This window comes from Schistocerca piceifrons, chromosome 6, assembly GCF_021461385.2.
Source record: "Schistocerca piceifrons isolate TAMUIC-IGC-003096 chromosome 6, iqSchPice1.1, whole genome shotgun sequence".
NCBI classification, from domain to species: domain Eukaryota; kingdom Metazoa; phylum Arthropoda; class Insecta; order Orthoptera; family Acrididae; genus Schistocerca; species Schistocerca piceifrons.
This window is the reverse complement of record NC_060143.1, coordinates 376,982,866-377,007,443: the sequence shown is the minus strand read 5'-3', so window position 1 is coordinate 377,007,443 and position 24,578 is coordinate 376,982,866.

The window sequence follows — 24,578 nt, the reverse complement described above, 5'->3', positions numbered from 1 at the left end:
ATACATCACATGATCACACTGACAGAACCACGGGCACATAGACACAGGCAACAGAGCATGCACAATGTCGGCACTAGTACAGTGTATATCCACCTTTCGCAGCAATGCAGGCTGCTATTCTCCCATGGAGACGATCGTAGAGATGCTGGATGTAGTCCTGTGGAACGGCTTGCCATGCCATTTCCACCTGGCGCCTCAGTTGGACCAGCGTTCGTGCTGGACGTGCAGACCGCGTGAGACGACGCTTCATCCAGTCCCAAACATGCTCAATGGGGGACAGATCCGGAGATCTTGCTGGCCAGGGTAGTTGACTTACACCTTCTAGAGCACGTTGGGTGGCACGGGATACATGCGGACGTGCATTGTCCTGTTGGAACAGCAAGTTCCCTTGCCGGTCTAGGAATGGTAGAACGATGGGTTCGATGACGGTTTGGATGTACCGTGCACTATTCAGTGTCCCCTCGACGATCACCAGTGGTGTACGGCCAGTGTAGGAGATCGCTCCCCACACCATGATGCCGGGTGTTGGCCCTGTGTGCCTCGGTCGTATGCAGTCCTGATTGTGGCGCTCACCTGCACGGCGCCAAACACGCATACGACCATCATTGGCACCAAGGCAGAAGCGACTCTCATCGCTGAAGACGACACGTCTCCATTCGTCCCTCCATTCACACCTGTCGCGACACCACTGGAGGCGGGCTGCACGATGTTGGGGCGTGAGCGGAAGACGGCCTAACGGTGTGCGGGACCGCAGCCCAGCTTCTTGGAGACGGTTGCGAATGGTCCTCGCCGATACCCCAGGAGCAACAGTGTCCCTAATTTGCTGGGAAGTGGCGGTGCGGTCCCCTACGGCACTGCGTAGGATCCTACGGTCTTGGCGTGCATCCGTGCGTCGCTGCGGTCCGGTCCCAGGTCGACGGGCACGTGGACCTTCCGCCGACCACTGGCGACAACATCGATGTACTGTGGAGACCTCATGCCCCACGTGTTGAGCAATTCGGCGGTACGTCCACCCGGCCTCCCGCATGCCCACTATACGCCCTCGCTCAAAGTCCGTCAACTGCACATACGGTTCACGTCCACGCTGTCGCGGCATGCTACCAGTGTTAAAGACTGCGATGGAGCTCCGTATGCCACGGCAAACTCTCTGACACTGACGGCGGCGGTGCACAAATGCTGCGCAGCTAGCGCCATTCGACGGCCAACACCGCGGTTCCTGGTGTGTCCGCTGTGCCGTGCGTGTGATCATTGCTTGTACAGCCCTCTCGCAGTGTCCGGAGCAAGTATGGTGGGTCTGACACACCGGTGTCAATGTGTTCTTTTTTCCATTTCCAGGAGTGTATTATTACCGCTCGTCAGTAAGATCATTTAGTCAAAAACCGTGTGCCCAAGTGACAGTATCACTTGTCTGACTAGCTAAACTGAGGTGAGGTAGGGATGTCAATGTTGGACCTGTGGAGCTGTATTGACAACCAATGACTTTCGTTATAATCGGTCCGCTGCTCGTCGTCTAGTGGTTAGCATCGCTGCCTCTGGATCACGGTGTCCCTGGTTCGTTTGGTGCCCGGGTCGGGGATTTTCTCCGCTCAGGGACTGGGTGTTTGTATTGTTCTCATCATTTCGTGATCATTCAGTAAAATGGCGAGACTGCAAAGTTAAAAATTGGGAATTTGTACGGGCGCTGCTAACCACGCCGTTGAGGGGCTCACAAACCAAAATCATCATCATCATCATCATAATTATAATCCACAGTTGGTGAAGCAGAACTGCATTGACGCTGTTGCCTTATCACTTCCATGTCTGCGGAGATTCAGAAAAACCTGATACTTGGTCTGTGTAAAATTACCTGGCTGAAAGCTTTTCACTGTTACAGTCAAGATCTGAAGATCTATTTCATCCTCTTGTGGTGATGGATTCGGCAGCTCATCCAGACAGTTTTTAATGTGGAGATTGTTCTTTGTTCTGATTTAATTATTTGAGAAGCACGTCAATTTCTTCCCTCTTTTTTGTTGGAGAATGTTTGAATGTGACTAAAAGAGGTAGTTTTGATGATATCCGGATTCTGTAGAAACTGGATCATACTGAGTTGTTTCCATTCAATTATCACCAGCGTGCTGCAGACGCTGTTACTGGGTTTCGTTGACACAATAGGACAATTTTACATATTTTTAGATTGTGGTATAACACCGCAAAAGATGTTCCTATGATCTTCCAAACCTTCTAGAAATCTCAGCCTGTCCCAGTATCTGGATCTCTTCACTTCTGCAGATATCCTGTGGTACCTACCTCTTGTTTTCTCCAACATCGTTCAAGGCGCTAGACTCGTCAGAACTAGCCAGCCTGTCACACCTATAGCCCTTTCCACACCAAGTAAGATTTAAAGTAAGCTTACCTGCTGGCTCGTGCTCCAGCTCCCTAGCAGGTATTGTCATCTGCTATCCAACCGCCATGCAGTGTACTGTGCATGTTTTCTGTGATAGCTCCGGTGCTGTATTTGTTGTAAGGTTCCCTGAATTCTACCTGTGCTCGTCAACCAGGAGTTTGATGATACAGCCTACTGGGTGGGACAATGCCAGTTAATCTTTGAGACGAAACCGAATGTCACTCACTTGCCTTACGATCGGTAATCCTTCTCAAAAGACTGTAAAGAAGAAGTAGGTAAAAAAGAAGTGTCCCAAGGAAATGTGATAGGACCGCTGTTGTTCTGTATACATATAAATGATATGACGGACAGGGTGGACAGGAATATTCCGTTGTGTACAGTAAGATGTCGCAGTTGAGTCACTGTAGGAAGGTACAAGACGTCTTAGATCAAATGTCCAGTTGGTGTCATGAATTGTAGCTAGCCCTGAATGTGGATAAACGTAATTTAATGCGGATAAGCAGGAAGAACAAACCTGTAATGTTTGGATACAGTGTCACTTGCGTCCTGCCTGATACAGGCAGCTCGTTTAAACATCAGGGCGTAACGTTGCAAAGCGAAATGAGATTGAAGGAGCATGTGATAACTGTGATAGGGAGGGCGACTGGTCGACTTCGGTTTATTGGAAGAATTTTAGGAAAGAGTGGTTCACATGTAGAGGAGATCGCATATAGGACGCTGGTGCGACCTATTCTTGATACTGCTCGACTGTTTGGGATCCATTCCTGGTCGGATTGAAGGAAGACATCGAAGCAATATAGAGGTGGGCTGCTAGATTTGTTACTGGTAGGTATGAATAACATGTAAGTGTTACGAAGATGCTTCGGGAACTCAAATGGGAATTCCTGGAGTGAAGGCGACGTCCTTTTCGAGAAACACAGTTGAAGAAATTTGGAGAACCGGCATTTGAAGCTGACTGCCGAACGATTCTACTGCCGCCAACATACATTGCACGCAAGGGCCACGAAAATAAGATACGAGAAATTAGGACTCACACGGAGGCATACTGTCAGTCGTTTCTCCCTCGCTCTATTTACGAGTGGAACAGAAAAGGAAATAACTGAAACTGGTACAGGGTACCCTCTGCCATGCACCGTATTACAGCTTGCGTAGTATATATGTAGATGTAGATGTAATTTGTCAGCTTAATTATGAACTGCCTACAGTTTTGGTAATGGTCGTAGTCATTGTGATATTTCGAAATAAGATAGACAGCTGCCAGAAATTCTTAAAGTTTGCTTTGAAAGAGAGGGGCCGCTATGAATTTGTGTTTGGTGCATGTTAGGTCACACGGTGCTGACTACGAAATGTAGCTAACATACGGAATTATTCTTTAAACTTCGAAAGATATCGCTACCTATCTCTTATCTCCAATCTCTCTTCCGAACACACATGCCAGTGAAAAGCCAGAATGAAATATTCACAACGTTCCTCATTTCTCCTAAGTACTTAGAGATATCGGAAAAAGATTTTGGAAAATGACAGGAAGCAAAGAGAAGAGTATTTTGGTATATTATTACTATACATAACGTCCATGTCTAACCCAATGTTCAATTTACCACAGATTCATACAGTGAAATAGTGTAATTTTTAAGGGCCACTGATAGCTGATGAAACGAGAACTACTGTGTGCTTGAATCAATGTATGTGAAGAAATTACAGATTATTTTAATACTGAGAATGGGCATTTTCATAAACTATTGGCTTGCCTGTTACTCAGTTGTTAGTTTAGTAATACACAGTTTCAACTGTATTAGAATGTCAGTGGGATGACTATTTGTAAACTCTGCTATGTTTTGGCAAAAGAAGCAGATTTTAACAAGGCAACAAGAGAAGTATTACTCAAAACTTGTCATTGATGTTCTTTATCCGGAAAAAAAATAAAGCGAATAAGAAGTCCGACGAAAACAAATCGCTACTTACGTTGAAATTTCAAAATAATGAATCATTTGGGCCGAAAGTTGCCAAAAGATTTTATTTATATATTTCAATGATCTGAGAAATATTAAAACATTTAAATTTTCAGAATCCTGTCGACTACTCGCGAAAATGTAAACGGATTATTTATATCTTCGATGGACTAAAAGTTGTTAGAGCTGAAAAAGTGCAATCCTTCACTCTGTACAGGGATATAATGTAAGGAGGAATATGTGCTGTTATTTGCTTTCACATTTCTTAGAGAATTGAGGTAAAGTAATAAAATTCTTCGTCCAATTTCAGTACACATAATTAGTTTTTAAAAATGCAGTGAGGTATAGGATTCCGCTGCAATTTCAACAGAAGGGGCGATTTATTTTCGTCAGACGTCTTATTCCCTTTATTTTTGTTCAGAGAAACATTACGTCTGATGAGTACTTGATAATTCCTAGGTTGTCTTGTGTCCTTTTTGAAATTGGATTGTTTTGCCTAAACATTCATATATTCATCTCACTAACATTCTAATGCAGTTTAAATTGTGAAACATTCCGTAAATAGAGCATTATTGAACTAGCAGCTGAGGGGTTCAAAAGCCACTAGTTTAAGAAAATACCCATACTCAGTATCAAAAGAAAATCTTAAATTATTCACACATATCATTTCAAACCTATAGCAGATCTCATTTCACCAGCTATCAACAGCGCTTAAAAAGTACATTACTTCATATAATGAATCTGTAGCTCCTTGAATATTGTGCTAGATATAAAAAGTTTCGCATATTAATAATGTGGCAGAATACTTATCGCCTTGGGTACTTTAATTCGTGAAAATCTTATTCCTATACGTCAAACCATTTATGGGATACAAGCAATGTTATTTCTGGATTTTATGGTGGTGTATTTCAAATGCAATCCGTTTCTCGAAATTAGAGGCAGTTAGCAATATCTGCCTCAGTTCAGTTTGCTACCTACATTTCACACTCAGCAACAAATGACCTAGCACAGATCAAATGCAGATTTCCTTGTAAATTGTAGGAATTTCCCGCTGAAGTCCACCTAATTGCGAAATATCACAGTAAATATGACCATTAACAAACTGTAGGCAGTTAATCTTCGCCGGCCGGTGTGGCCGTGCGGTTCTAGGCGCTTCAGTCTGGAACCGCGTGACAGCTATGGTCGCAGGTTCGAATCCTGCCTCGGGCATGATGTCTTTAGGTTAGTTAGGTTTAAGTAGTTCTAAGTTCTAGGGGACTGATGACCTCAGAAGTTAAGTCCCATAGTCCTCAGAGCCATTTGAACCATTTAGTTAATCTTCAGGCTGTTGACTTAAGCTATGAGATATGCGAGAATCAAAATTTTTACCGAATAGGTCCTCTACAATCGTTTGACAAAGATTTTAGATCGGATAGCTTGCGCAAACTGCCGTTCACACAGTTAAGTGAGCCTGCTAGCTTCCAAATCAAATCTTACAGCATGTGAGAGCTTGACCATGTGAAACAGCTGTCGATGCTCCATGCAAGTCAACAGTCAAGTGCACTATCTTGAAAATTTATGGCGAACCTTACTCCGTGTGATATGAGCTGAAGGTAAAGCGCTGGTGTAGTACTCTTTGTCACGCATATGCCACTGTCGAGGGGATGACATAACACTCCTAGCACATCACATATCGTGCGGAACAAAATTTCTGCTAGTATGAAAACCCTAGTTAAATCTTCGATATGATGCCTCTTGAAACTTTGGCTACCTTAATCATGAAGTACGTACTACACGAGCACCAACAATTTGACCACATGAGAATTCACTTAGTTGTGACGTAATGCACTCGCAACTTCCGTAACACTGTTCTGACCGTCACTGATACTTGCAAGTTATTGAGGACATTGCACAAGTGTGGTTCATGGTCAAATACAACGATGTAACCTGCAGGCTCCTGGAGTCGCATTCGGGAGGGAACGACTGTTCAAACCCACGATCGGCCCTCCTGATTTAGGTTATCCGTGATTTCCCTAAACTGCTTCAGGCAAATGCTGGGATGGGGCTGACATCCTTTCCACATCTTTCCCCGATCCAATGGGACCAATGACTTCGCTGTTTCGTCCCCTCCCCCAAATCAACCCACTAACAGTAGTGGTTAATAAAAAAAAAGAAAAAAAGAAAAGGTTGAAAATGTGGGAATAAATGGCGAATAAAAAGGGGTTTTAAAATCGTTAATGACCTTGAAAAAGGGAAAGAATGAAATGCAAATCGGACTTCGTATTACAGATAAGCTATCGGACTTCGTGATTCGGAAAAGCTATTGTTGGGGTGGTCCTTGTGACGTTTCTGAGCAAACGTCAAACCAATTTCTACTACAAGAATTATTTGAAAGAGAACAGAGAATAACAAAATGTGATTAACCGGGGGAAATGGCGTAGATAAGAGTTCGTTCATTACCAAGGTAATGTCTTCCCTCGTGCGGCGTTCAGGTCTTGTTCTCCAACAATCTCCTGCTTCATTTCTGCATGAAGAAGTCGTAGCTGCTCCAAAATCTTGCAGTAAATTTCATCGTCCAGGAATTACTAATGTCTAGGAATGAATACCATCTTGATATTGACTGCAATGTATTTTACGGCTGCTTCCATCCTCCAAATTTCATACAAGCTTCCACAATACTATATGTCTGCACATCAATAAGTTTATACGTGTTAATCAGACCAAGACTAACGAATATGTTTTTACCTCTGAATCACACCAAGACTAGCCAATAAGTGAAGTTAAGCTTTCGCTCTCAAGTGACAGTAGCGGGTAGAAAACAAAAAGAGTTACAATTTTTGTACCTTAATTTTCTTATAATTATTTTCTCTGCCGTCGAGCGCTCATACAGCTGCGACGGTATAATTTATATCTCAGGGAACGAGTGTAGCGCGGCGAAATTCAAAGTCCCGCTACACAACCAACGTGCTGGCTTTACTAGCATCTGTATTTATGTTCAAGCACATATTTCTCGTGGTGCTTCCATATTTTTGTCCAACCTCTGTATGTGTATCACGAACAATGAGGCATGTTTACTTAAATTACATGTTTTATATACTACTACTACTACTACTACTACTACTGCTACTACGTGATCAGGCCCAGTGGACCGCACGCATCTACAAGTTTCCTCCTCCACTGTATTCTGTCCATTGCTGCTATCCGCCATTCGTCCAAATCTATTGACATTTGTTTTAAATCTTCATGGAGTCCATCCCTCCAACGCTTCTTGGGTCTCCCTGGCGGTCTCTGTAGGTGTGAAATCCAGGAGCTTCCGAGGCCATTTGTGATCCTCCATCCGGGCCACATGGCCGGCCCACTGCATTCGTTTGGCTGTGACAATTCCTGCTATGTTGGGCTGCTGGTATAGTTCCTCAAGCTCTTGGTTGTATCTGATCCTCCATTCCCCTGTATCTGCATCCAGAACCGGACCAAAGATTTTCCGAAGCACTTTTCTCTCAAAAACAAGGAGCTTATGGAAGTCCTGTTTCCATGTCTCACAGCCATATAGAACAACAGGCTGGATCAGGGTTTTGTACAGTCGAAGCTTGAACTGTCTGGAGAGAGATTTGGACCGAAGCAGTTGTGCTAGGCTGTGGTAAGATCGGTTTCCTGCTTGTATTCTGGCATTGATCTCTGCTTCACATGACGAGTTCTCAGTGAAAAGTGCCCCTAGTTATTTGAGTTCTTGCACTCTCTTGTAGGAATGATCCCCAACCTGCAGTGATTGTAGATGATCAGCAGTCTGACAATGACCACGCGTCATAACGAGGTACTCTGTCTTAGCTTCGTTTATGTTTATCCCAAATTTGCTGGCAGCCTCCTTTAGTGCTTTGGTCATTTGCACCAACTCCTCTTCCGAATCCAATATTATGATCAATTTTTTGTTTCCATTTGAAATGCTCCTTCTGCCACGAATTTAAAAAAAAAAAAGGTGGAGTGAGAGGGACTTTTGATACACTACAGGCGAGAAGAATACTAGCCAAGTCGAACTCCGGCTAAATTCAGTTAATTGGTGGTTATCCATTCATACGAAATTCGATTGGGGGAATCCTTTCAGAGACGGAATACGTTAGGGCGCCGCGGTCGCCCGGTCTCTAAAGAGTGCGTCAGGCGGTAATCCATCAACGTCGGCCGGTCGCGACTCTCGGCTCACAATTAGCGCGTCCTGGTGTCGCGTATTGGCCCGCAGGTCAGTCGCTCGGCGAGGGCAGCGGCGCTCTTCCGGCGCCATGAATCTCCATTAGCAGAGGTCCCCCCCTCCAGCCGATACGGCAGGGAGATCGGGACAACTCCAGAATGCGCGACCAGCGAACACGGCACAAGTCTGCAAACCGCCACTGCATATTTATCGACTTTAGAAAGGCGTTCGACTCAGTTCCGCACTGTCGCTTGTTGCAAAACTGCGCGCTTACGGTCTATCCAATGACATATGCGGTTGGATAGAAAGTTTTCTAACAGACAGTGAGCAATATGTCGTCCTAAACGGGGTAACTTCAACAGGGCAGTGTAATAGGTCCTCTGCTTTTTACGATTTATACGAGGGTTATCCACAAAGTACATTACGTTTTGGAATTAAAAATAAAGTATTGGAAATTTTTTTAATTATATGCAGATGAAAGCCACACTTAAATACTACTTTTCTACATAGTTGCCATTCAAATTAAGGCACTTATCGTAGCGATGGACGAGCTTGGAACTTCCTTCGTCGTAAAATTCGGCCGCCTGCGTCTTCAACCACGTGGTTACCGCTTTTGGGACAGAAAAGGTGTGATTTTTGTGGATTTCCTGGAAAGAGGCACTACAATAAACTCTCAAAGGTATTGTCAAACTCTGCACAACCTCAGAAAAGCAATACAAAACAAGCGCATTGGAAAGTTGGGCTCAAAGATCTTGGTGATTCACGACAAAGCCCGGGCCCACACGACAAATGCCACTCGTGAAGTTCTCGAATATTGTAAGTGGGAGTTGTTTCCTCATTCGCCGTACAGTCCCGACCTGACACCGAGCGACTTCCACTTATTCCCGGCAATGAAGAAGTGGTTGGCTGTGCAGCGTTTTGATGACGACGCACAGCTTCAAGAAGAGGTAACCACATGGTTGAAGGCGCAGGCGGCCGAATTTTACGACGAAGGAATTTCCAGGCTCGTCCATCGCTACGATAAGTGCCTTAATTTAAATAGCAACTATGTAGAAAAGTAGTATTTAAGTGTGGCTTTCATCTGCATATAATAAAAAAAATTTCAATACTTTATTTATTTTTAATTCCAAAACGTAATGTACTTTGTGGATAGCCCTCGTATAAACGATCTGGTTGATGGTATTGACACCGGCCTTAGACTGTTTGCCGATGATGCTGTAGTCTATAGGAAAGTAGTATCACAAGAAAGTCGTGAACAAATCAATGCGAATTTGCAGAAAATAAATGCGTGCTGTAATGACTGGCAGTTATCTCTCAATATTACTAAGTGTAACCTACGAGGCGAAAATCTCCATTAATGTATGAGTACAAAATAAATGATCAGTCTTAGGTAGCGGTAACACCCATCAAGTATCTGGGCGTGAATGTTCGAAATGATCTCAAATGGAATGATCAGATTACACAAGTAACGGGTAAGGCGAAATCTAGATTACGGTTTATTGGTAGAATCCTGAAGCGATGCAGCCCTTCAACAAAGGAAACAGCTTACAATACGTTAGTTCGTTCGGTCTTAGAGTATTGTTCGTCTGTATGGGACCCTTACCAGTTGGGTCTGATTCAAGAGATTGAGAAGGTCCAAAGAGCGGCAAGATTCGTGACTGGTACATTTAGCCATCGCGAGAGCGTTACAAGTCTCGTAGAAAGTTTGAATGGGACACACTTTCAGATAGACGACAGAAGGGGCTGCTCATTAAATTCCGTAATCCAACCTTCACCGAGGACGTAGAGCATATATTATTACCACCAACTTTAAAATCGCGTAATGATCATCATTCAAAGATAAGGGAAATAAGAGCTCGTACTGATGCATTCAGACAGTCGTTTTTCCCTCGCGCGATCCGTGAGTGGAACAGGGGGGGGGGGGGGGGGAGATATGACTTAGGGGCGAATTGTGCCCTCCGCCACACACCGCTTGGTGGCTAGCGGAGTATATATGTAGATGTAGATGTTGATGATCAGCATGATAGAAAACAAGACATGCTGCGAGTACAAATCTAATGTTGCCGGTTGCATACCTCACAAATCAAGGTCTTCCTTTGCCGGCCGGTGTGGCCGTGCGGTTAAAGGCGCTTCATTCTGGAACCGCGTGACCGCTACGGTCGCAGGTTCGTATCCTGCCTCGGGCATGGATGTGTGTGATGTCCTTAGGTTAGTTAGGTTTAATTAGTTCTAAGTTCTAGGCGACTGATGACCTCAGAAGTTAAGTCGCATAGTGCTCAGAGCCATTTGAACCAAGGTCTTCCTTTATTCCCGCCGTAGTTCCCCGACTATGAGTCCGAGAACTGTGACGCTGCGGTCGCTTCGTACTGGTCGACTCGTTCTCTCTCTTGAAGCGTGCAGGAGTCTAAGGCTAGTCACGATTTATTGTTAGTATGGAAGTTGCACTGACAAGGCGAAATGACCGATTGTCGGGATCAGATGAGAGCGTAATGTAAGACGAAAATTGATTAATGCAAAGCACACAATTGCAAACGTGTTCCATTCGAGGGGGAGTGATATCTGGAATAAGTTTCATGCTATAGTCCACGCATCATACAATTTAGAGATTGTACTTCATCAATGTGTCATGTGTTCTGGTACTACCGTTACAGTATGAGCAACACCTCGAAAGTGTGTAAGTTAATGTAATTGTTAGACACTCTTTGAGTAGAAGTAAATATTAAAATAAATTTACAGTAGTATTCGTAAACGTTTTATCTGTACAAATGTATATAAGAACACATATTCACTGCTAACTTACCAGTTACTTTATTGCTATTTTCAGCAATAATGGCTATGTTTGTGCACCGTGACTGTGTGGGATAATTATTTATTTCAAGTTTTTGCTACCAGTCACTTTTTATTTTATGCTTTATCTAACGTAATGCAAAGCGTTTCGAACATGTTCTGTTTATATTCAGGCGTTTATACATACATATAGAGAAATGTTGCTTAAAAATAATCAGTCTTAAACAAGATTAATCTAGAACTCTTTGTCCATTGTTTTTTACTGTAGCTGCTGGTGTGGCATTTGGGGTGAAGGAGGGGGGGCGTGTATGGCTGGAAATCGAAATCAGTGATGTCTTCTGCTGGTTTTCTTCCTTGTGGTTGACTCTGTATATCACAGCCTGTATAGAATGCAGATAGATTTGCATCAGTTATGTGTTACGAAAATAGTGTGAAAGGCTTTTATATGACAGATGATCACTTACAATTTCATCATCTTGCTGCTTCACTTGCATCACTGGTGTAATGACGGAGCTGTTGATTGACATTACACTATTGCACATTATATTTTGTCATTGACTGCCAAAGTAATTCACTGCAGAAATTGCTTTGATGTTATACACACAACACAAGATGGCGGACTGTAGCATCTTGTCTTGTATCGTGTGTCATATAAAAGCCTTTCACACTATTTTCGTAACTCATAACTAATGCAAATCTATCTGCATTCTATACAGACTGTGATATACATAGTCAACCACAAGGAAGAAAACCAGCAAAAGACATCACTGATTCCGATTTCTAGCCATACACGGCCCTCCTCCTTCCCCCCAAATGCCACACCAGCAGCTACAGTAAAAAACAATGGACAAAGAATTCTAGATTAATCTAGTTTGAGACTGGTTTTTTTAAGTAAAATTTCTCTATATGTATGTATAAACGCCTGAAGATGAACAGAACATGTTCGAAACGCGTTGCATTATGTTAGATTAAGCATAAAATAAAAAGTGACTGGTAGCAAAAACTTCAAATAAGTAATTACTTTATTGCTGTATACTAATCGTCATGCCCAGTGTTTGCTTCTGCCATTTAAGAAGGCCGAACTTTTGTGATATTTTAACTTACACTTGAAAATGGCTATAAAGCCGAAACCCTGATTGTGTGAAATAAATGAACAGTACTTTACCTTTTATTGGCGGAAATTTCTTTCAAAACGGTTATGTATTTAGCGCATATGCTGCGAGTCCGCGAATGTACATGCGAGCTCGCGTACTCACTCCCCTTATTAAGCGAGTCGAGATTAAGCAGATGACTAATGGGCTGCGGCGCAGACTCATAAGTCGAATATCGGGACACAAAGAGACAGTGAGGTTGGAGATGACGTAGTAGGACTCGCTGGTATGTTTAGAGCGAGTAAACGGAGCTCATTCCTCGTCTCTCCTGCATACCATATCCACAGCTGTACTCTGCGATACTGTATGGTGAGTGGCAGAATTTATTGTTCAGAGATGGCCAAGAATCCGGCACGTGAGCGATGTTCTTGCTCATGTGCTACGATACGCTGGCTGAGCGCGAGAAAGTATGGGTGGGGGGGGGGGGGGTGGGGGGGAGGGGGGACACTGCGAAAGCGCTGCATTTAAATGGTAACGCAGCCGCACTGCATTCCGCTTGATTTCATATTTATGAAAAGCATAGATCACAAATCAAACAAACTTTCCATATTATTTAATTTTGTTTATGCACTGAACACATAATGTAATTTTTATCTGATACAAACTGACAACATATTGACAAACACAGACAATTTCATATATTTTCGCACACAGGTTGCCATTTAATGGTGACTTATTTAGTATCATAATTGAAAAAGCGTTTCACACTCACATGTGTTGATCGAAATATTTTATCACGTTTCCAACTTCATTACGGAGACGTAGCAACCCTTCCAGAGGAAAATCTGGTACACCCCCTGGACACGTTGTGGCCGAGCGGTTCTAGGCGCTTCAGTCCGGAACCGCGCGGCTGCTACTGTCGCATGTTCAAATTCTGCCTCGGGCATGGATGTGTGTGATGTCCTTAGGTTAGTTAGGTTTAAGTAGTTCTAAGTCTAGGGGACTGATGACCTAAAACGTTAAGTCCCATAGTGCTTAGAGTCATTTGGACCCCCTGGACAGAAATACTTTGTCTTTTAAATGGGAAATACGTGACACAGCACATGCACAGAGTGACTTTCAACTGCGAACAGTCTCGAAAACAGATGCAGCATTGACAATGTCTTCAAAACGTTCAGGAAACTTTTCTCGAAATTCTTTCAACGCCACACTGGATTCTTCTTCTAACCTCTCTTTTCCCTTAACATCAGTGAGCTCAGGGAAATAGATGGTGTTTTTTTTTTGTCAGAATTTTCCCTTCTAGAAAGTTATTTTCTTTTTAAATTTATTCCTACCAAATAAAAAGTAAACTGTCTCACCTTGTGATATCTTAATGTGGACAATGTGCAATCAAATTCACTTCAAGTTCGACGTCAGAAATCAATTACGGATATTCTAATTTTCGTTCCTGCCTCCCTTCATCTTTCATAAATTCAAGATTGCGTGTTTTAAATCGAAACATCGTTCCAGGCTTCAGCAACGTATTTTGTGGTAATTCAGTGAATTTGCTATTCGTACCAGCGATTTCATCACTTGCTCCATGCTCGTAAGTTCAGCACAAAGTGCTTCTTGATCTGCGGAACAAGTCATTCCTTCTGCCGATTGAAGTAATTTTTTCCTCTTTCATCGTCAGCTAACTCTTTAAATTCTTTCAGGATGTTGTAGTGATGTCGTTCCTTTGCAGATCCTTCAGTTCTGGCATTCCCATTCCTTTTTAACCGCTTGAGACGACAGATCGCTAGACTGCCTCTTTTAATGCGAACAATCACTGGCCCTGTGAAATTCGTTTATACCACAAATAGCAGAGGCTTAGCAGCAATGACACCACCGCTCAGCCGAATTGAAGAAAGAACTGCCTACTGAAAAATTTCGCACCGCAATGGGAAATGAAATGCCTGACTGTGAAGGGTATTCCAGAGAAGTACCGAGCAAAGCCGAAACAAGCCGAGCCTCGGCCCGCACGCGGCCAGCACATCGTGTTGAAGTGCAGTTTGTCACTCTGCGGCCGACCCCTTTATTAAGTTATCTCGTTCCTATTCCATTCTAGAATGGCACATACGAAAACACTTGGTCGGAATCCTTCTGCTTCAGCGTGAATCTCTATAATTTTACGGCCACGATCACTATGCAAGATATGCCGTAACAAAAGGAAAAACTGCCACGCACGTGCAGGATGGTTTGAACACATCAATGCTTTACTGGGCAAGAGATTCACGATAAGCCATTGCCGAGCACTACTCTCCGTAAAACCGAACTGGGGTTCCAGCCATACCTGGCGTTCTTCCAGCTCCTTCTCAACTCCAGGGATGCCTGTTGGCATGTCCTCCGTACTGAAGTCTGCGCGGTCGCTAAACGATGGTATGTCTGTGAGTCCCCTGTATGAATGAATTCTTAAGCATGAAATTTAAAAATTAGGTTTCCCTTTTTCTGTCTTCTGTTGCCAGACCAGGCCGGTCGACGAGTGACGACCTGTTCAGCGACTTTACGAACGATCGGAATTTTCTCGAGTTCTCGGCAAAATGTTTCGCAAACGTATGACGGCGAAAGTTGTGCGCTTCGTGCATATTTTTATAGAAGATGCACGAATTTCTGCCAACTATTGGCTGTCCACATTTCTGCGTTCTATCACAAAATGAGGGTGCCACAATCTTGTTTTCATCAGCATTTCATGAAATTCCCTATAAAATCATTCTCTCCTGTCAAATCAGGTTTTATTCCGAAGATTTTGAGAAAGGACAAGTACATCACCGACACAGCCGGGAATCGAACCCGTGCCGTTAGGTATGACCATCGGGGGCGGACAGTGTATTTCTTGTGACTGAGTGAGTTTCTGAATGAATGCATACTTATTATTCAGCAACGCTGGTCCTATATATTTACAGGGGTTATATTTAATGCCAGAGAACGATTTTATTTAATTTTCTAGATCTTGCTTTTTGTTGTTGTCGTGTGTGTGTGGGTGTGAAGTCTTATGGGACTTAACTGCTAAAGTCATCAGTCCCTAAGCTTATACACTACTTAACCTAAATTATCCTAAGGACAAACACATACACTCATGCCCGAGGGAGGATTCGAATCTCCGCCGGGACCAGCCGCACAGTCCATGACTGCAGCGCTTTAGACCGCTAGGCTCTTGTTTTTGTGCTTGTGTAAAGATGCTGAGTGTGTATGTGAGTACAGCTTTATTGATTTCCAGTTGAACAGTAAATCTTCCACTGATGTCCAATCAATTCGTTTTACCTAAGAATCCTGCACGTGGAATAAACTCTCTTGAATGAAATGCATTCAGAGTAATATAATGGGATTAGTTCGGCATTTGATTACACAGTTATTTACACTACTGAAGCCGGCCGCGGTGGTCTAGTGGTTCTAGGCGCACAGTCCGGAACCGCGGGGCTGCTACGGTCGCAGGTTCGAATTCTGCCTCGGGCATGGATGTGTGTGATGTCCTTAGGTTAGTTAGGTTTAAGTAGTTCTAAGTTCTAGGGGACTGATGACCACAGAAGTTAAGTCCCATAGTGCTCAGAACCGAGCCAGCCTACACTACTGAAATTTAGATGGACATACCGATGTATTATAATATGAAATGACTTTGGATAGGATAGACTAGTGTGAGGAGCTGAATGAAACTAGTCTTTAGTCTGATTACTACAATAACATGGTTCAATGTTGAAAGTCGTTCGTTAAAATGTCGACTTCCAAGTTATTCATTCTTATACGAGTTCGAGTCGCACATGTGTCGCAAAGACATTATTTACCTGAGTTTCTGATTGCTTAACGCACTATAGTCTCTGACCGGTAACGTGAAGCTGTGTCTGGTGAGAGACTTGGGAGACAGTGTGTAGCGCGGAATGAATGAGAGGCCTGCACAGGCCGCGTGGCGTGGCTGCAAGCCAAGTTCAACAGCGGGCGAAGCATTCTCGTTTTCTCTCGGTTCTCCTCTCGATTCTTCTTCGTGCTGTATTCGGTTGTCACGAACGACTTGTCTCGAAACTTTCTTACGGACGCTGGGTATTTGAATTGACGCTACTTTCTGATAGCCGTTCACAAGCAGTGTGCTACGAGAATAACGGTGAGGTGGTAGCATGTGCAGCTTGGCGTTATATGTATTTTGCAACATTTTCAGATCTTTAAACGTACGTTCACTCGTGTTCAAACTTCGCTTACGTTGTTCAGAGTTGTAGCTCGTGTTCCACGTCTGGGTTTCAGTATCAGTATTTCACTTGTTCATCCGTAAGGTTAGTGTAGTGCCTCCATCACCCTTCTACTAAGTTGAATGTGCTCAGTATTTGCTAATGTGTGAATACAGTTTTCCTTCTGTTCAGTTTTTCATGTATCAAGGTTTGTATACGAAGTTGTCCAACACAATACAAGTGTAATTTTCAGTTTTTTAATGCATTTGAATTGAATCTTAATAACCAGGCTTTTGACTAAAACATATGCAGTTTATTTGCATTCCCTAGTGACGTCTAAACCCCATACTAAATTTCGAATGCACATTTGTTTTTATACCCGTTTTAGAATCTATACTTAATCTGTCACGAAATTTACTACGAATTCTCTCCTCAGCAGGAATATCAGTCCATGTGAATCAAAAGTGCAGTAATGAGGACTTATTTCATTTTTTTCATACCTTTGCAGACCGCAAGGTAAGAAGGCCTACTGAGACTCGGGACCACGTTATGATCGTAAATTCATGAAAATATTCATTCACGCCCCGTTTCTACCCGCTCCGCAATGTAGGCATTTCCTGCTCTCAATACCTTTACAGAACTTTGGCCAGATAGTGTTCTTTGTGTGACAATTGACACATTCTCGTGTCATTTTACGGAAGTCACATATTTCTATATATTCAGTATTTACAATTGTTTTTAAAAAAGCTTGCTTACAATTTAACTGAACCCTATAAATTAAAATAAAGGCTATAGTCTTAAGTAGAGAACAGGGTAATTATAATTAAAGTTAAACTTTCAAACCTCTGTAGAAATAACACTACTAGGCACAATGACATCAAATTGCAACGGAATATTATCGGAGAGGGGCAAAACATATGGCAGAAGAAAAATAAATAGTTACAAAATGTAGCAATAGATGGCGCTGTAAGCATAATTAAATAGTGGTTGACTGCAAATGGCAAATGAATCATACAACGATGCCTAAGGTGTACTTTTAGCACTAAACGAACTTTACTACTCAGTGTGCATGCGCGTACGTGCAGTTGTGATATTGTTAGTTACGTAATCCCGTTCACCACGGCAAGATCATATCACACCCAATGGGAAAAATCGGTTTTTAATTGTCCTGAGGTCAAAAACCGCATAAAAAGCATCACTCAAAATCAAATCAAGTCATTAATTTCTGTGTGACTGGCCCAAAACATGTTCAATATGTTGTCCATCGTTTTCTGCAACAAGTTGAAACCGAGAAACAGCATGCTTGACAACTGACTGAAATGTTTCCGGGGTCACGTTCAGAATGTGTTACGCAATGTATGCCTTTAATGAAGCTAATTTTGCAATCGGAACACTGAACATAACATTTTTCAGATAGCTCCACAACCAGAAGTCACACGGGTTAAGTTCAGGTGAGCCGACCGATGTGGCCGAGCGGTTCCAGGCGGATCAGTCTGGAACCGCGCGACCGCTACGGTCTCAGGTTCGAATGGTGCCTCGGGCATGGATGTGTGTGATGTCCCTAGGTTAGTTAGGTTTAAGTAGTTCCAAATTCTAGGGGATTGATGATCTCAGATGTTAAGTTCCATAGTGCTCAGAGCCATTTGAACCATTTAAGATCAGGTGATCGGGACGGCGAGGCTGTATGGTTGGTTTGGGTTGGGTTGTTTTGGGGAAGGAGACCAGACAGCGAGGTCATCGGTCTCATCGGATTAGGGAAAGACGGGCAAGGAAGTCGGCCGTGCCCTTTGAAAGGAACCAGCCCGGAATTTGCCTGGAGCGATTTAGGGAAATCACGGAAAACCTAAATCAGGATGGCCGGACGCGGGATTGAACCGTCGTCCTCCCGAATGCGAGTCCAGTGTTTAACCACTGCGCCACCTCGCTCAGGCTGTAGGGAAATGGCGCCTGATAATTCTAGCATTTCCGAAATGACGCTTCAGCAGCTGCTTAACTGGTTTTTCAATGTGCTGAGGTGCGCCATCTTGCATGAAGTGACCCCATCCACACATACAGCTGTAGGAGAGCTGGAATGACTTGGTTTGCGCAAAAGACACTCACAGCGCTTACTAGTCACGGTACAGGTAACAGGACAGGAAGAATCTGTCTCTTCGAAAAAATATGGACCTATGATAAATGATGCCATAAATCTGCACCACAGATTGACCTTTTCAGGATGAAGTGGTACTGGTTGATTTGCATGTGGATATTCCTTTGCCCACAGTCCACAATTCTGTATATTGACATATCCTGTCAGATGGAAGTGGGCTTCGTTGTCCACAAAATCTTCCACGGCCAATCATTGTCCACTTCCATGCGAGCAAGAAATTCTAAAGCAAAGGTCTCTGTTGCTGTCAGGTCAAGAGGAAGCAACTCGTGCACATGGGTAATTTTGAATGGATAGCAAAGAACGGTTTCGTAGGATTTTAGGCATTGTGTTCACGGGTATGTCCAAAGTTCGAGCAATTCTTCGTGCACTACACGTTTGCACACCACAACTCGTCTCTTCCTGCACTGCTGTGGCCACTGCTTCCACTGAAGTCCAATCAGTTCGTTTCCTCCCTCTACCAGATTGAACACCCAAAGCACCCGTCTTTTCGGATTTCTGAATCATTTTCTCCAGACCCACGGCAATCGTCGGACCAAGGCCTTTTTTCAAACCATTCAGTGTCCGGAACTTCTGCAGAGCGACATGTGCACAGTCATCATTCTTGTAATACAGCATTGCCCACCCGGTTGGCCGTGCGGTGTAACGCACGGCTTTCCGGGCGGGAAGGAGCGCCTGGTCCCCGGCACGGTTCCGCCCGGTGGGTTTGTGTCGAGGTCCGGTGAACCGGTCAGTCTATGGATGGTTTTTAGGCGGTTTTCCATCTGCCTCGGCGAATGCGGGCTGGTTCCCCTTATTCGGCCTCAGTTACACTATGTCGGCGATTGCTGCGCAAGCAAGTTCTCCACGTACGCGTACACCACCATTACTCTACCACGCAAACATAGGGGCTACACTCGTCTGGTGTGAGACTTTCCCTGGGGAGTCCACCGGGGGCCGAACCGCACAATAACCCTGGGTTCTATGTGGGGCGGCGGAGGGGTGAAGTGGACTGCGGTAGTCGTCGTGGGATTGTGGAGCACTGCGGTTGCGGCGAGGACGTAGCCTTTCCGTCGTTTCTAGGTCCCCGGTTAACATAAAATACATACAATACAGCTTTACTAGCACAGCGCGATCCTGCATTGAGACAGTCATGGCAAACGGCGCAGACGCGAAAGGAGGAAAAGCCGTGTACCCGGCGTGTTTATACCAACTTTAATGGGTCGTGCACATGTCAGGTGTTTTCATTTACTTACTCTGACACATGCAGAATATCTATTGATCAATTTTCTCACTTTTTTCTTCTGCCGTACGTCTCCCGCCTTTTCCGATAATATTACGTTGCAATTTGACGTCATTCTGACCAGCGGTGTTCTTTCTACAGCGTTGTGAAAGTTGAATTATAATCAGCGCTTCGTCATATTTAGTACTTTAATTCACTTTGTTTTTGTCGCCCTCGCCCCGGGTATTTCTTGCGTTTTCTTTCACCACTTTAGCCACCGTTCGTCGGATATGGACGGACGCGGTGCCTGGCAGTGGACGAGCTGCAATAGCGCTAACTCGTCCGCCATAACTCAGGGCCAACGGGGCTGTCCTCTGCGCACGCGCAGACGACTGCCATAATTAACTGTGGGCCTTTTGTGGCGTCCTGTGCTGCGCTTCCCTGCCCACACGGCTGCCGCTTCTTGGCGGACGGCCCTGACTGCTCTCTGCGGCATAAGGCTCTTACAGAAGCAGCCCCTGCAGCCTCCGCTGTCTAGCTCTGGCGCCGTGTTTACAAGGATTCCTCTCCCCTGCTGACGCCGGTCCAGCCCCAGACGTCAGGCGAGCGCGGAGTAGCCTTAGCGGTCCCACGAAATTGGGAAACCTTGCAAAAGACGACACTGTCATCCAGCTAAAGATGTGTCCAAGAAGCTCGGATAATGGTATCACAAATCGTAAACGACAAGTGATACAAACAAAGTTCGCTGTTTCCTCTTAAAGTAATTTCCATATTCCGCTTTACGTTTCCGCAAATTGTATATGTTGCTGCAGTATTTTAGGTGAAGATTACAGGTGGGAAATCTGTCGAAACATTTTTTCAAAATGACGCTGTTTCTCCTCTGGTGACTCGGGAAGTTTTATTCAGGGAAACACTAATGCGTTACGTCTTTACATATTCATCAGGTTTTCAACGTCTGTGTCTTTTAGGATTGTCTCCTAATGGGAGGAGGGGTGGAGATTGGGGGGAGGGCAGACCCAGCCATCCCAACCGTGGAAGATACGACATTGTGTTTCGATAATTTACAACATTCACAAGGTTCAAAAAATGGCTCTGAGCACTATGGGACTCAACTGCTGGGGTCATAAATCCCCTAGAACTACTTAAACCTAACTAACCTAAGGACATCACCCACATCCATGCCCGATTCAGGACTCGAACCTGCGACCGTAGCGGTCGTGCGGTTCCAGACTGAAGCGCCTTTACCCGCACGGCCACTCCGGCTGGCACATTCACAAGGGCCAAGCCGTATCCTGGTACGAAGTTACATAAGCTTACACTTGTCATGAGACGCCATCCAGAGGATTTTAGGATTTTCATGTCAGCTCTGACGGTTTCACGATAAGGACAACAAAACACCCAGTCCCAGAGTGAAGAAAATCGAGTCAGATAGCAGTCGAACCTGGGATGTCGCAGCTTCCGTGGTGGACAGAATCGAAATTCGACGAATTTCTGCAAACCTTCTTCTACAGCCCACTGCAGTAATAGCGTCCTAAGTAACAGCTTCCTACATCAATAGATGTTTGAATCCCTTACTGCAGAGGATGAAACGCTCAATCGCATTCGCGAAGGGCTGTAAAAGTTGTAGAGAAAAGCTACGGTCAACATCAGCCATCAGCACCTTTAGACAGTAGACTGGTCGCTATAGAGGAACCGAAGCGCAAACACAATTGAGGGATCTAGTGACAGAGGGAGTTATGCCACCAATAATGAAAAACTGAGCTTTGGCAATTTTCAGTATTCTGTTGCCGTCTTGCGTCTGTCCTGTGAACTGGAACCACAAGACGTAGATCCCCCTCTTTCTACAGCATTTGCTCTAAATTCTTCAATGCGCCCTTATGATCATTTTGAGTGATCTTTACCATTTACTGATGTCTGCTGTGAGTTGCAGACGTACCAACATAGAAGTGGTACAGACTGGTTTCTCAGTTATAATGGAAGAGTATACTGTTCCAAAATGTAATTGTTGTCTCTATATCTCTTTTCTTTTATACTTATTAAATATAATTTTGATTTTGTCGCTGCATTATAATAAACAAGTTATATCGTTCTTCTGTGTACGTAAGTTGTTGTGCTAATGGTAACCCTAGTTTACAATAGTGACTGAAACATCGATTATTGTGTATGAGGGAATGTTGAAAGTCATGATTTATGCTGCCATAAAGCAAAGATTAATTTAAGAAAACAGATGTAAAGAGGAAATACATATCTCAATGGTCCTAATGAGCTTAAAGATTGCAGTCGGGACTATGCTAAAATCGTTATGGGATAGGAGTGGGGAAAAAAAAAAAAAAAACTGACTTGCTTATCATGTAACTTCGGCGACTGGAACAAACCTTGGAGTATGTTTAAAATATTTGTGTGGCGTATTTGCTGTGTAATGGATAAGAATGTCAACAGCTAGAGGTGACAGGAAATTGCTTCATGTTGGTGACGATGTAGTTAGTGATGAAAATACCGAAGAACTTGATTCAACACATCTTGGCAACCTTCCTAATCCAGTATAAATGCAAGTCGTCAAATTACGTACAGTTCTGTTAACAAATCTTAGAAGCATTACAAAAGTAAAATATCTAACTAGCCTTTTTATCAATCAGTTTCCGTACATTCTGCGGTTACTCAACATTTACAAATTATCAGCCAACTCATCTATACTAACGCACTGGAAAAACGAAAATCATAATAATCATCATCTTTACCTTGCTGGCATGAAGACTTATGCCTCCATGTTCTCGTAATTCCTTCATTAAGCTAATGCTTGGTGGCTTCACAGAGCACACCACAAAAACTGTCTACACCATCCTCTTTCACTCACAGACAGCTACATACGACTGAGCGCTCCACGCTCTCTTACTCGAACACTACAATCTCAAACCAGAAACAGTATCTGTGGATCTGCGGTTGTGACAGTCAGCGATCCGCTTTATAAAGCCTACCAGAGACATACATTGTGCGCCCGGGTTCCCGGGTTCGATTCCCGGCGGGGTCTGGGATTTTCTCTGCCTCGTGATGACTGGGTGTTGTGTGATGTCCTTAGGTTAGTTAGGTTTAAGTAGTTCTAAGTTCTAGGGGACTGATGACCATAAATGTTAAGTCCCCTAGTGCTCAGAGCCATTTGAACCATTTTGAACATACATTGTTTATAAGACCATAGTTTCAGTATAGTTTATATGAGTATTCTTATCGTATTCGGGTGCCATATACAAGTGTGCTCCACTAGACTCCTTTCACACAGATCCAGTAAACGAAATGGGAGCTGTGTAGTCTAATTTATTTTCAGTTTGATTTTCAAGTGTTTCTAATCTTGCCGATAGCTCATCACATCTTTGAGTGAGCGTCAGAATGTGTGTGGAATTCTTTGAATCTAAAGAGCCGACTTCCTTCTGTACTTTGCGTGTAGTTTTGTTCATTTTTTTCAAATTCGCTTTAATTGTGCCAGTCGTTTTCTTTGTGAAATTTCTGATATCAAAATAGTCAGCTACATATATTCTGTTCTCTGAACCACTCTGTACCGATAATAGTAGTCAGATTTTTTTGGCGCAACGCAGTTTACTAACTTGTAAAAATTTTTCCACACTTCATCGGCATTCTTATCTCCACCTTGTTTTTTTTCATTGATTTGGTTGTTGAATTTTTGTCTTTGGAATCTGACAGTTAGAGATACCGGAATAGATGATTTTCCGATTATTGACAACAATGTTGAGAATGATAGTGACCACTGTGCGGCGCAACAGTTGCAAAGCACCACAGGAAACGTGAATTCCTTTTCCCGAAATAATGCACAATTTACTGACAGCACGGTGACACCTAATTTACCGTCTGCTCAGACTGTCGGTTCCGGGAAAGGTACCTATTGCTAACACTCGTATGTCAGAACACGACTCTTTACCGAATCATGTCAATGAACGTCTCAATTCCTCTATTGGCTATCAGAATACCAATAGTGTGTCAGAGAACACAGTGGTGCAAAGTACTTAGTCTGTATTTAAAAACCCATCACATTTCATTAGCGGTAATTACGCAACAAACAAGACGTCATTTTTTGTAGATGGTGTCTCCACACCACAACACAGGTGACACCTAACGCATAAAATGAAAGAAATACGGAAGCGATGCTTCAAAATCTCATGCAAATGATGATTAAATTGAACACTCAGTTACGAGAAAAACTAGGAAAACAAGATGACGACATCACTCAGTTCAGTGAACGATTTAATAAAAATGATGAACAATTTTCCATCATACGAGAAATACAGGTTGACACCACGATTCATTTACGAAAAATCCGAGAAAAACAAGTTGACACTACCTGTCAGTTCAATGAACAGTTTTACAGCATACGTGACGAGCTTAAATCATACACACATAGACTGATAACCGTTTTAAACAGGTAGATACAGACAGTAAGACCAGTGAGAAACGTCTTTGTGGCCAAATTGAAGCTATAGCCACCCAATGAGCAGACAGCACCAAACCCTTGAGATATGATGTAAGTGCTTTAAGACATCAATGCAGTGAAACCTAAAAAAAGCTTATAGATGTAATCCAATCCGTTGATGACAGGTTAGATGCACGTCTTAAAGTTGACACTGAGACATCTGAAAAGCGTTACGAAGAGTTTCTCCGTAAACACACAAAGGAAAACAATCGT